Source organism: Ochotona princeps, chromosome 2, assembly GCF_030435755.1.
Source record: "Ochotona princeps isolate mOchPri1 chromosome 2, mOchPri1.hap1, whole genome shotgun sequence".
NCBI classification, from domain to species: domain Eukaryota; kingdom Metazoa; phylum Chordata; class Mammalia; order Lagomorpha; family Ochotonidae; genus Ochotona; species Ochotona princeps.
The window spans coordinates 129,763,045-129,776,593 of record NC_080833.1 but is presented as its reverse complement, the minus strand read 5'-3'; the positions used below and the strand labels follow the sequence as shown (position 1 = coordinate 129,776,593).

The following is a 13,549-nucleotide window of genomic DNA, read 5'->3' as shown; positions in this document are numbered from 1 at the left end:
AGCTCTGTGTGGGTTGGAGTTGCTGAACAAAGTGAGCAAGTGGCCCGTCCTCGCTCTGCTCCTGGCAGGGCCGGGCACGGTACAGCCTATCATATCAAGCGGTGTGTAATGTGGTGTCTTTCTCCTCATCGTGATGTGAAATAGAGTGATCACTGCCTGCTAGTCTGTGTCCCCAGCGCCTGTGGCCTGGGGTATTGTTGGATGAGTGGACAAAGGACTGGGAGGGAGCAGAGGAGCTCCTGGGGGCCTCAGCAGGAGCTGCGTGGCTTGCCTGCCTCGAACCCACACTCCTCCCCTTCCCTCCCTCGCCCCCTACAGCCTTCATTCACGGGCATCTTGAAGCTGGGCATCCCAAGGCCATGCAGAGGGTGGGGGCAGGGGGCCGGAGGGCCTCTGACTGCGGGCCTGCCCTGTATCGGCCCAGGTGCATCACCAAGTTTGCCCAGGTGGGTGGGACTGCCCAGCCTGGGTGCCCTGGCATGTGGGTGGCCCTGTCTGGGTAGGGGAGGCTGAGGGTCAAGGAACTACTTCCGGGTCTCCCCTCAGTGACTTTGGAGTGGGATGTGTGTGTGTGTGTGTGTGTGTGTGTGTGTGTGTACAGGTGAGGGAGGGGATCCACAGGGACATGGCAGAGCCCACAGCTTGCCTGACTGAGCAGAGAGTATGTCTGGGTCAGGGAGATCTGGAGAAGGGTGGCCAGGGGCCTTGCGTCTGACCCCTGCCACCTTCCTTGCTCCCTGCCACGCCACCACTGAGCAGTACGTGGGCTCCTTCCCAGTGGACGGCGTGGACTCCCAGGAGAGTGTGGCTGGTGCAGCAACAGCTGTGGCTGCTGAAGGTGGAGGCACTGGGGGGTGCCCCCAGTGGGGGCCACGACTGGCGGGAGGATGGGCCCATTCCAAGGCCAGCTGTCCCCAGGGAATATAGCTCCTTTGGCCCGGGACCCCCTCCCTCGGGGCTGTGCGGGATCCCGCAGCTGGGAGACCACGGGAGATTCTCAGTGTGGCCCTGATGGGGATGGTCAGCGAGGAGCCACCCACTCTTCCCTGGCCCCTGGGGCTGGCAGTGTGGGTTCACGGTGCCCCGAGGCTGGGCTGGGCAGGTGATGCTAACTCCTGCCAACTCTCCACCCAGGACTGTCCCCACCGCCGGGCCGTCATCCTCAAGTTCAGCCTCCAGGGACTCAAGATCTACAGTGGGGAGCGTGATGTAGGAGCTTCAGGGGCTCCGGGAGGGGCATCTACCCTGGGGCTGTCCTCAAGCCCTGCCTCCTGGGGTGCACATGGGGGTGGGTTCAGGGAGGTGCTCCCCCAGCCCTGCTGAGCCTGGGGTCAGAGATGCCCACTCCTCCTCCTGGCACCCTGGTGCTGGAGATGGCCCACTCTTTCTCCTGGTACAGAATGGACCCTGACCATGGGTCACACTGTGCTGTGCTCCCGGTGACTGTGGGCCTCCATCACCTAAGGTCCAGGCATGTCATGGGGCTCTGGCATCAAGCACTGAGCTGCCAGCGTGAGGTGAAACCCACCACCTGTTTGAGAGGGACTAGTGTCTCCTCACTTGAGCCATGTCACACCAAGGCATGTGGAGGAGGTATGGCAGGGCTAGGACTTGAACCCTTGGCATGTGCCTCAGAGGCCAGACTGTAAGCCCGGGCCTGCGCCACTGCCTGTCTCTGACCCAGTGGTCCGTGCAAGTTCTGCCCGTGGGTCACAACCCCACCCACAGGCTAGCACATCCCAAGGCCACAGCCCCTAGCAAGATCCAGATGGCTAGAGCTGGCCTGATGGAGGCCATGAGCACCCCTGCCCCCCGACCCGCAGGTGCTTCTGATGGCGCACGCCCTGAGGCACATCCTCTACTCCACCTGGTGCCCAGCTGACTGCCATTTTGCCTTCATCTCCCGGAACCCACGAAGCCCGGCCAGCAAGCTGTTCTGCCACCTGTTCATGGGCAGGCAGCCAGGATAGGTGCCTGGGCCATAAGGCGGGCAGGTGGGGAGGTGATGCTAAGGATGGAGAAGGGGATGGGCCAGGCATCAGGTGGCCTTTCAGGCATGGCTGCCTGCAAGCACAGTGCCCCTGTCCACATGTCACCTTGGAGGCTCTGGAGAGCAGTTCCGTGGCCTTAGTGGTCCCTGGCAGCCTGCAGGCCAGAGCCTGTGCTTGGCTTCGAGGAGTGCAGCCAGCACCAGGCCTCTGCTTGTGCCGTGGCCTCTGTCCTGTCTCTACACTGTCTGCCATTGAGGCTCAGCCTCCGTGTTCCTGAGGCTCCTGCGGCACCCTCCCCATCCCCATCCCTCTATCCATTTGTCCCTAATGATAGTTGCCTGTGTTCTTGGAGAGCAGAGGCCGGACCAGGCTGGGCTGCGAGTGCTCCACTGGGGTGGTGGGGACAGGGCCATCTGAAAAGCTCTAGGCGAGACAGCTGCAGAGCCCCAGGACCCCAGGGTCGGCAGGCAGAAGCTGAGGCTGTTGCTCACTGTTGCCGTGTGCGTGCAGCTCCATGCTGGATCCAGGCTGACCCCTGCCCGCGACCTGGTGCTTAGTCTTCCAGTGTGTGGCATGTCTTGCAGTCGGCACACAAGTCTGGGGCCTCTGCTGGGCCACTTCATGAACTCCTCAAAGGATCATAGAGAAGGCCATGGTCACCCAGCTGTTCCTGAGGAATGGGGCCAGGATTGGAGCCCAGGGCCTGAACTCTTGGCGCCCTCTCCAGGGTGAAGGCAGGATCCCCAGGGCAGCTACCTCTGCTCCTGAGTGAGGGAGGCTGGGGTGGGAGCCTGGTGGTGAGGTTCCCGGGGCTGAGTGAGACAGCACTCCTGGTTGAGGTGCTGTGCACAACCGTGGTGATAACCAAGTGCCCCGTTCAATGGGAGCTGCTTCTGCCTGTCCTACATCCACATCCTGCACCTGTTACTCTGCCGCTCCTTCCAGCTCGCCTACCTCCTGCAGCACCCTGAGGAGAGGGCATGACCTGAGCCCTGCCAGGCCCCCACAGGGGATGAGCCCCGAAAGCCCGCAGCGGGCCCAACCGGACCTAGTGCGGGAACCCTTCAGCTGGGATCAGCTGTCACAGAACGTCCATGCCTTGGTCTCCTTCCGGCAGCTGCCAGCAGAGGGGCCGGTGGGCAGTGGGGTATGCAGTGCCCCTAGCCAAGGGCAGGCAGGAGGAGGGCAGAGAACTGGGGGAGTGTTGGGGGCTGCACCTGGGTAGCTGGGGCCAAGTCTGCCTTCCCACAGCCTCTCCCTGCGTGCCCTAGAAGGAGCTGTCAGAGTTGGAGGGCTGAGGGGGCACCCGCCACGGCCACCTGGGGAATCTCTACTGCTCCCCAACACTGGTCCACAAGAAGGCCATCCATAGCAAGGTGATCCTCTGTGGGGCCTACTGGGCCTGCACACATGAGGCTCAGCTGCAGCTGTCGGCACGTGAGGCCTGTGAGTTGCCCCAGCGCACTGGTGTCCATCGCAGGGCATGGCCGGCAAGGGTTGTGCTGCAGGGCAGTGGCTGCACCTCAAGACAGGTGCCTCTGTGCAAATGTGGAAGTACCTGTGCCTGTGTACCCAGTCTGAGTGCCTGGGGCTTGCACAGGTGCCGCTGCACAGCGGGGTGTGCCTGCAAGTCAGGGCAGGGAGGCCCTGGGAGGAGACCCATCTGGCATGCTGGGGCCTTCATGGAGTGCGGGCCTAGTGTAGGAAGGGGGAGGCCCTATTTCCTCTGACCCTGAATGGTATCTCCACAGTTCCTGCCGCGTGGGAGGCATGGCCCCAGGGTCCTGGAGGCTGCTCGTGCCTGGTGGAAAGCGAGGGCAGCCTGACGGAGACCATCTGGGCCTCCGCCGGCATCTCCAGGTTTGGGGAGGGGCGTGAGGTTTGGCCTGGTCTGATGCTTAGTTCTGTTGTGGGGATAGGGTGAGGGGACGGACTCTCCCTCCCCTTGGCGCTCTTACCAGCCCCATCTCTGTGCACAGACAAAGCTCCCCAGCCCCGCAGACCTTGGGCCACCTGAGTCTTCTTAAATGTGAAATGAGATAATGAGAAGACCTCCTTGGTGGCAGGGCTGTGGGGAGCTCCAGGACCCGTCCATTGCTCAGGGGGACTGCCTAAAGCTACCCCAAACTAGGGGTCCTGCCCACAGCCTCTCCCACCCTCCAGCCCCCAGGCCCAGTGCCCTGGCCCTGCTGCGGAGAGACATGCTTGGAGCCTTCCTGCTGTGGCCAGAGCCAGGCACCAGCAGCCAGTGGTGCCTGTTGGTGCTGACACAGTGTGGCGTGGTGCCTGACCAGGTCTTCTGCAACCGTGTGGGCTGCTATTGCCTGGAGGTGAGTGCAGGAGGGGCCTGGCTCTGCCCCATTGGTGGCCTAACACTCATCACAGTGCAAGCTGGCCCTGCTCCTTATCTCACCTCCCTTACCCTGCTCCCGATCCTTCCTCATTGGTCCAGGCCTGAGCAAAGAGCTCTTGGAGGAAAAGTTGGAGGGTTCGTGGTCACTGAGGTCTCCAATCTAAAGGGTGCTCCCAGAGGGCACCCTGCATAGAGCTGGGCTGAGTGACACTTCACATTTCTGCTGGGATGTTGGCTCTTAGAAATCCTGCTTCCCCATACCCTAGCCGGTGGGTAGTCAAGCGGAGAACCCACACAGAGGGGCATGACCTTGCCTAAGCCTGCACAACCTGAGTCTCCCTTTGGGTGTCAGCCAGGGTCAGACTGGAGTGTTGGGGCTTTTCTGGACAGGTAGTGAGGGCAAGAGGAAGTGGTTTGTGGCCCTGCCCCAATCCCACATGCCGCCTGAGCCCTAGGGTGCTGCGCTGGGTGTAAGCCACAGGAAGGGGCCCCCATGCTGAAACCCCTTCCTTTGCCAGCACCTGCCAGCAGACTTCCCCAGCCTGGAGGCCCTGGTGGAGAGCCACTCAGGAGCCGAGCGCAGACTCTTCTGCCCCCTGGACATGGGCCACCTGAACCCCACCTACGAGGAACAGGACTTGGGCCATGAGGGCAGGCCGCCTCGGACTCTCCGGCCCCTCAGCCATGCCAAGTCGGAGGCAGAACTGCAGGGCCTGAGCTAGGAGGCTGCGGGGTCCAGGGCTGCTCCTCATTTGGGCTGCAACCTCTGCAGCCTTCTGCCCTTCTCATCTACACTGGCCAGCGGGTCCTCTGGTTGCTGTGTCCCTCGCGTGGGTCTTCTGTCACTTCCCAGCCCACGGTCTGTGTCCTGCTGACATGCTTCTGTGAGGGGGCAGAACGCAGCGCCCAGCCCTAGGGGCTTTGTCATCTTGTTGCCTCCGGTGTTCTGCTTGACTTCTGGCTTAGGAGCTTGCCAGGGTGGGTGGGGGGCCCTCCCTGACTGGGTTTTCCAGAATCCAGAATGTTCCTGACCAAGGCCTCCCTTCCCAGCTCACCCTGCTGTTGGAGAGGCATAGGCAGACCCATGCCTGTGGTTTGTGGCTGGCACGGTTGTCAGGACTCACCACAGCTCACCAGGCCAGCCGCATGAGGTGGAGGAGATGGGTCTAGGTAGTGGTCCTGCTGATGACTGACAAATCTAGGTTACCCCCCTTTCTGCTTTGAGTGAACTTGGCAGGCCAGCACGGGTGTGCTGGTGAAGTTATGGAATACTTGGTTCCCGAGGCAGAGGCCCCACCACGCTAGCAAGCAGCAGGTGTGTCACCCTTCGGTGGCAGAGACAGCCACCACTCCTGCTCCGCTCAGGGCAGTCCTGGCCAGTGGCCTTGTCACTGTCTCACCAATCTAGTAACAAAAGGGAGCTGTCCACTGGGGTGTCCTCTGTTGGGACAGGCCATCCTGATCTGTGTCAAATGGGAGTGGGCAACTGGGCCTCTCTCCCAGCATCTCAACTGCAACTCCTCCCCTCCCTGGGCATGGGCAGTGGAGGACACCCTGTCCCCCTCCCCTCCATCCCTCTCTCCCTCCTTCCGCAGTCTCACATGCCTTTAGCAGGGAAAGGGTTTTTGCGCTTTCCCGTGCCTGGGAAGACAGTTCATGAAACCTTGGAATTGGCCCAAGCACCCCGTGGGAGGAATGGGTCTGGCTGCATGCTGGCAAGGTCTGGGGCCAGGTGCCCAGATGCCCTCCTGACAGCTTTTATTGGTTAGAAGTTACACCTAGGGAAAGAGTTTTGGCCCACAGGTGCTGACTTTTCAGTGTCCTAAAATCAGAGCACAGTTGTGTGTGTGTGTGTGTGTGTGTGTGTGTGTGCGTGTGTGTGTGTTTCCAGCCTACATCATGTGGGCAGCCCAGCTGTGTGGACACAAATAAAGTGCATTTCCTCCCCTCTTCCGATACAGGCTCCTTTGAAAGGTGGGGCCTCTGTCCAGCCACTTGGTGCTGAATGGGCTCAGGATCTCCAGAAGGAATTGGGTAGGGGGTGTGATCAGCCAGGTCCAACTCCTTCATACCTTCAGGGGAAGGTGCTGTAGGAACAATGCTTGGTGCCTTGAGCGCTGGCTACTGGAGCTTGCTCTCTGCTCCTGTAACATGCCACAGGGCCTTGGCACAGCCCGGGTGGCCGCTGGGGCCTCCCCTTCCTCCTGGGTGGCCCTCATCCTCAGCCTTGGTGTTTCAGCTTGGTCCCAGGCTGCCTGTGGCGCCTCTCCTGGAGTGGGAGTGCGATCCTCCCTCTGCGGGTCCAGGTAGGTGTGCTGGGTCCCTGGCGCTAACCGCTTTGTAGGATATTGGCTTCCAGGGACAGTCTTCTTTGCTGGGCTGCGGGTTGCAGGGTTATCGTCCAGTGGCTCCCCTGGCCGGCCCTTAGGGATGGGCCAGATTGCCTCTGCCTGCCCAAAGGGTTTGACTCCTAAAGCTTTGAAAAGTGATGAGGTTTAGGAAAAACGAGGTGACATCTGGGGAAGGAGGACTCAGGCTCCGGGCTGCCTGGCACTGACTGAAGCACACCAGAGCTGAGCTGTCAGTAAAGGACAGCGGGCACTCTTGGCGTCTGGAAAAGGAAGTGGAGTCCAGCCTGCGGGTCCTGTCGTGGCGGGCCGTCCTCGAGTCAGGTGCTGGACCTGGACCGCTCCAGGCGATGAAGAACGCGGGGTGGGGGGCTCAGGTCGCAGAGAACACGCTGCCTTTGCGCTGCATCCCCCTGTGACGCCACGGCCGTTGCCCGGCAACCGCACACGCGCGAGCCAGTGACTCAGGGGCTCTGGTCCTGTGGTGGTGCCTGCAGCACGGATCCCCCCGGCCCCGCACCCCCTTTCCCCGCTGGGCCCCAGGCCCAGGCACGGGCGAGCCCAGGCTCTGGAGGAGGAGGCGGCGGTGCCGGCTGGGACCCTGTGAGTGTCCCAAGCGCCCCCTCCTCCTGCCGCGGCCCCGTTCCCGCCGCAAGCCCCTGCCCCGCGCGGGCACCGGCCGCGCGATGGCCGCGGAGGAGGTGAAGGTGGTCCTGCGTTGCCGGCCCATGAACCTGCGCGGCCATTGCTTCATCCAGAACCCGGTGCCGCTGATGAGCCCCTCAAGCAGTTCACCTTCAATGGCGCCTACCACGCGGACCACGTCATGGAGCAGATCTACAAGGAGATCACCTACCCGCTGGTGCAGGTGCGCCTAGGGACGGCCCTGCCCCCAGGCGCTCGGGGTGGGCGAGGGGCGGGCAGCCAGGCACAGGTGGACAGCAACCGACATGTGTGCAGACAGGAGATGGCATCCTGGGCTCCGCCATGCCCAATGCCCCTTCCTGTTCCTGCTGGCTGAGACCTCCCCCCAAGGGTACCCCCGCCTCGTGGGATCCATGAAAGACCCATATGCTCCGTGTCCAGCCTCCTGTGTCCCTCCTCCTACCCTAGGCCAGCCTCACCTTTGCCACTCTCCACCTCGGACTGTAGTGTGAGTGTAGCTGGCTTCTGGAGGCCCTGGCCCTAGCTCGGGGGCAGCCCCAAGGCTGTGAACAGGGGCTCTGCCTCTTGCTGCAAGGACCCTGGCATCTCACTCCTGGGGACAGCGTGGCCAGGCTCTCCCAGTGAGCTTGACTGGAGCTAACCTGCTTCATACCCTGTCCTCTGTTAAACACTGGCTCAGGTATTTATTTGAAAGAGAGAGGGTAGGAGAGATGGTTTGCTCCAGTGGAGTAGCCAGGGCTGGGTCTGGACCAGCGCTCTGACATGGAATGCTGGTGTTGCCTGTAGCAGTTCCCTTGGCTCCCCATCGCTTGTGCCAGGAGTCAGTCCAAGCCTGGAATGAGCTGATATGGTCTGAAGCTCCCCCAGCCAGAGATGATGCCCCAGGCATGAGGGCCAGCTTCCTCCAGGCTTTGAGACTTAGCAAGGTTGTGCCTTGGCCCAACTCCACTCTCCAACTAGAAGGGACTCAGGGGGTCACCTGACCCAGTTCTTGTTCCCTATTGGGTTCTCAAAGGCCACCAAAGTGAGGACCAACTCTCCCCAGCACATCTGCTCCACAGGTGCTCAGGCTTCCCAAAGCAGCCCCTTCTGCCTTGTGGGAACTTGGGTCCCCTCCTTGGCCTGGAGCATGGCCCTGGGCCAGCCATTTGTGGGGCCCAGAGAGCCCCAGCCCTTAGAGGGAGGCAGACAGGACAGCCCTTCAGGTCCCTCCTGCAGCTCCTGGACAAGGGGCAGCGTCTCTGTTCTTAGCAAGTTAATGAGGAGCAGCAGCAAGCTAACAGTTGAGATCCAGGGTGATGAGTTGGCAGGGGAAACCCTGGGGACTGGCAGCATGGGGATGCTCCCAAACCTGGATCTAGGTGGGGAGAGGTGTGGATGGGAGGAGCAGGAGGACATCCTGGGAGAGGTGTCAAGAGGCTGTGATCTGAAGGCTAAGTGGAGTCAGCCAGTTGCCAGAGCGGTCCTCTGCGTGGAATCGGGCTGGAGCCGGGTGGGTTTGGTCTTCAAAAGAGCTGGGGACCCTAAAGACTGAAGAAATATGGAAGGAATTAGGGCTGGTACTGAGCCTGGTGCCAATATCCCCTGCCCCGTCCGGCTGCCTCCTGTTAGCAGGGCAGCCAGCAAGCACTTACAGCCTAGGAGCAGTGGTACTGGGCAGGCCGGGCTGGCAGTCTTAGTGGCTCCGGGGTCCTGTGACAGCCTGGACAACCTCTGCTCAGGACACTCCCTCTGGGTCCTCCGTGCTCCTCCCCTCCGTCAGATAGAGGCTCCCTTCCTGACCTTGCCACTGGGTGATGTGTCACCTCAACTGGAAGCTGCCCACCCAGGACCCTCCTTCCAGCTGATCCATCTCCCCACCACACCCCATCACCACCTGGTCAGCTCAAGGAGCCCAGTCCCAGGACAGCCCCGAGTTAAAGAGTTGCTTAACCCTTGATCTCCTGGATACTGTTTGGTCCCTAACTTCAGGGCTGTGGAGGAATGCTAGGTCTGACATGCGGACCTGCTCCATGGATGTACTTGTCCCATGGGGGTCTGTGGGGTCAGCTGGTGGGAGAGACGCTGTCTCCATGGAGATCTGGAGCTGAGCCGAGCGACCTTCTGTGACAGTGGTCGTGCTCAGTGGCTGCACTGTCCTGTGATAGCCATGAAGTACATGGCACAAGTGAGATGTCACTGAGTGCCACCCGGGGGCTGTATGTTAATTGTTCTTTTTAATTTGTTTATTTGAAAGGCAGAGGGACAGAGAAGGAAGGAGAGAGGGAAGTTGGGGGAGGGTGGGCAGAGAAGATTTTCTCCATTCTCTGATTCAATGTCCCAAATAGCCACAACTGCCGGGACTGAGCCAGGCTGAAGCCAGCATCCTGGAGATCCACCCACGTCTCCTACGTGGGTGGGAGGGGTGCAGGTGCTTGGGCCATCTGCTGCTGCCTTCCCAGGCCAAGTTAGCAGGGAGCTGGATAGGAAGTGGAGCAGCCGGGACTTGCACTGACATTGCAGGCAGCGGTTTAACGCACTGTGCTGTGATGATGGCCCTCTGAATGCTAATTTAACTAGAAGTTATGGTGTCTGAAAGATCAAATTAAAAAAAAAATCAATTTATGTTTTATTAATTACATTGCATTATGTGACACAGTTTTATAGGCACTGAGTTCCTCCTCCCATGGTGGATTCCTCCACCTTGTTGCATTACCACAGTTCAAATTCAGTTGAGATTCTTTCATTGCAAGTATCTACCAAGTGTAAAGTCCAGCATCTTGCTGTCCAGATAAGTTCAATGGTTTCTTGGGGAGACCATCTCTGGTCTGAAGGTTAAGCTGGCAGAGTATCATCCCAATCAATTAGAAGCCCAGACATTACATCAGTAACAATTTATAACATTATGGAATTAGTTGACATGGTATTGAGTAACCAATATGTTAAAAGAGAAAAAAAAAAAAAAAGAATGCAAGTTCTGAACCACATCCTGTGACTTCTACATTGACATTTCAATTATTAGTTTATATACAGCCGGGTGCTATACACCTTAAAATAGGTATAGATTACTATTCAGCTGTCTCGTGTCTATTTTAATTTTAGTATTCAGCAGTTCACAGCGTTGAAGCATGATTTTGCTGAACCTGGCTGTTTTTTGGGTAGTCTAACTCCATAACTCTAACAAGACATATGTCAACAGCTTAGGTGAACAGTTTTATTGGGGTGTGCAGAGAAATCTTCACTACCCCAGTGAGGAGTGACTAATCTTTGTGTCCCACCCAGTGAGTTCTAAGTGCATCCCCGCTGACGATTTCCTGTCTGTTTCTAAGCTGAAAAATCAAATTTAACTAACCCCTTGTGGCTAGCAGCTGCTGGGCTGTCTGGCACAGCTCTTGAGCCTAGTTTTCCTGTACGAATGCCAAGTGAGCCACATTTTGTGAAGTGAAAGGAAACAGATTCGACTATTTCAGCTCATATTAACAGCATATTGCTTCCAGGGCCCAGCGGCGTGGTCTAGCGGCTAAAGTCCTCGCCTTGAAAGCCCCGGGATCCCATATGGGCACCGGTTCTAATCCCGGCAGCTCCACTTCCCATCCAGCTCCCTGCTTGTGGCCTGGGAAAGCAGTCGAGGACGGCCCAATGCATTGGGACCCTGCACCCGCATGGGAGACCCGGAAGAGGTTCCTGTTTCCCGGTTTCGGATTGGCGCGCACCGGCCTGTTGCGGCTCACTTGGGGAGTGAATCATCGGATGGAAGATCTTCCTCTCTGTCTCACCTCCACTCTCTGCATAGCTTACTTTGTAATAAAAATAAATAAATATTTTTTAAAAACCAATATATTGCTTCCCTTTGATGTAAATGGGTATTATTTTCATTGCACAATGTTAGTGAAATCTCTTACATCGTTTGTTCATACTATGTAAAATCCAGTGTATGTTTTATGCTAATGTCCCAGCAGTTGAATTGCAGGTGGGCGTTTGGTGTAGTAGTGAGGGTGCTGCTTGGGGTCACCATACCCGGTATTGGCACTCCTTCCTGTTCCACTGCCTGCCGACGTGCTTTCTGGAAGGAGCAGGTGCCAGCCATCCTTTGTTATGTCTCTGGATCCTGGCTGTTGTGGCCCTCTGGGGAGCGGAGCAGTGGAGGGGAACTTGTATGTTGTCTAACCCCCTCTCCCTCTGGGCCCTTCAGCTGAATTAAATACATTAACACAGCAGTGAAACTGTGGCTCCTCGAAGGCTATTTGATAGTGCTTAGGCTTTAAAATCTAAATTAATTGAAAGTTCAGTTTCTTAGTAACATGGGTGTCCCTTGTGGGGGCTGCTTGAGTAGGTGGGGCAGCCTGTCAGTGCCACTAGGACCCCTCCCCGTATGTGGGTGAGGCCACAGTCCTCCAGCTAAGTGTCAGGGCCACACGAGTTTCCTGGGATGAGGCTCCTGAGCTTCCAGTGCACCTGCTCTGGCCACAGGGCTTTAGAAGTGGGCTTGTGGACAGGTGGTCTCCTGCTCCTGCCCTGCAGCTGTCCACTCCCGAGTCCCAGCTTCTGCGGGTAAGAGTGCATGCTTACCTATCTTGTGGACAGCTGGGAACGATGACCTTAGTCTCCTTGGGATGGCCACACCCCATTCTGTCCACATGATGGGCCTGGGGTGTCATAAGGGGCCCTGGTGCATGGCAGCAGCCCTCCAGGTCCACATTCCAACACTCTGTTCCATGGTAAATTCTAGAATGTGTGACCTCATGTGCTGTGTGAATGGCGGGTGGACAGATGCTGGCTAAGTAAAGAAAGTCCAGGAGATGGGCTGGTTCACCCCCATTTTCCTGGGCAGCCTTGTCCCCTCTCCATCCTTCCCCGCACCTGCTCTCAGTTTGCACCTCTCCATCCGTGCTCAGCTCCCCTGTGACCTGGTGTGAGTCTTGTACCTGCAGCCCTGTGGGAACCCATACCTCCCTTTTGGTTCCTGATGCCCCTGGGAGACTTTGCCAAGTTCTTGCCTCCCCTCTCCGCCCCCTTTCCCTCTTGGCCACCTCTCTTTGTGCAGTGCTTATCATTACTTGCAGCCACACTGCCTGCTACAGGTGTCAGTGGTGCTTGTCCTGCCCCCACAGTCCAGGGGGACACTGAGCGAATGCCCTGTGTGCCTGCTCTTGGGTGCTGCTGCAGTGTGACTCAGTATGGTAGGCCCAAGAGCAGGTGTTCTCTGCACTTATTACAGATGGGCACACTGGGGCAGACCTGGCCATGGGCACAGGGCCAAAAGTGCAGATGGGACATGAATGCCCTGGTCCATATCCCCCAGCAGGCTTGTCACCCTCCACAGGGGTCAGTTCCTCCCTCTCCTTCCCAGCACATCCCTGGCAGGGTAGAACCCAAATGCTTGCTTACTTTTTTTTTTTTTTTTAAGATTTATTTGATTTATTTGAAAGGCAGAGTGAAAGAAACAAAGAGATCTTCCATGCACTGGTTCACTCCGCAGATGGTCAGCATGGCAAGGGCTGGGCTGTGTGCATTAGCAGGTAGGGGAGCCTCAGGCTTCAACTCTCTGAGCTCTCCTAGTCTCTACTGCAGCCAGGGCTGTTGTGCAGGAGGCCCAGGGAGGGCCCAGGTCTAGTGGGGGGAGCCTCACCATCCACCTTGACCCTGCCCTGGACCCCTGCTGAGCACCAACTTGGGTTTCCTCCCATGTAGGGTGTCACCAAGGGCTACAATGGCACCATCTTTGCCTATGGCCTGAGGGGCAGCTGAAAGTCCTTCACTATGCAGGGCCTGCCAGACCCGACCTCCCAGCGGGTCATCATTCCCAGGGCCTTTGAGCACATGTTTGAGAGTGTACAGGTACAGCCTTGGGTGGAGGGCTTGGGAGGCTGCCCTGTCAGAGGCCCGCCTTGCAGGCCCACAGCTGCAGGGTTGGCACTGTTTTCTGGCCAGCTGGTAGAGACAAGCTCACCCTAGGATATTGGTGATGTTGGTGCCAAACACCCGGTGGCCCTGGCTTGGACCTGTCTTGAGCTTCTGTTTGGATTAAGCCATTGCTACTGTCCAAGCCTGTGTGGGGAGCTCTTTGCCTAATGATGTCACCAAGCTTCGAGACAGACCCAGGGGGTAACTTAAAGCCCATTTCTGAGATGGGGGAGGCTGAGACTTGGAGACCCCGACGGCTGAGACAAGTCCTTCCCAGTGCCCGGGCTCTGGGGGGCCATGGGTGGCAC

At 58.5% G+C, this 13,549-nt stretch overlaps 2 pseudogenes; both read left to right on the top strand.

The window, feature by feature from the left end:
• The first annotated feature begins 359 nt into the window (after positions 1–359).
• Positions 360–13,085, top strand: LOC101516886 (SH2 domain-containing protein 5-like; annotated as a pseudogene).
• The window catches only part of LOC131478259 (kinesin-like protein KIF17), a 43,733-nt pseudogene continuing 43,223 nt past the window's right edge, over positions 13,040–13,549 (top strand).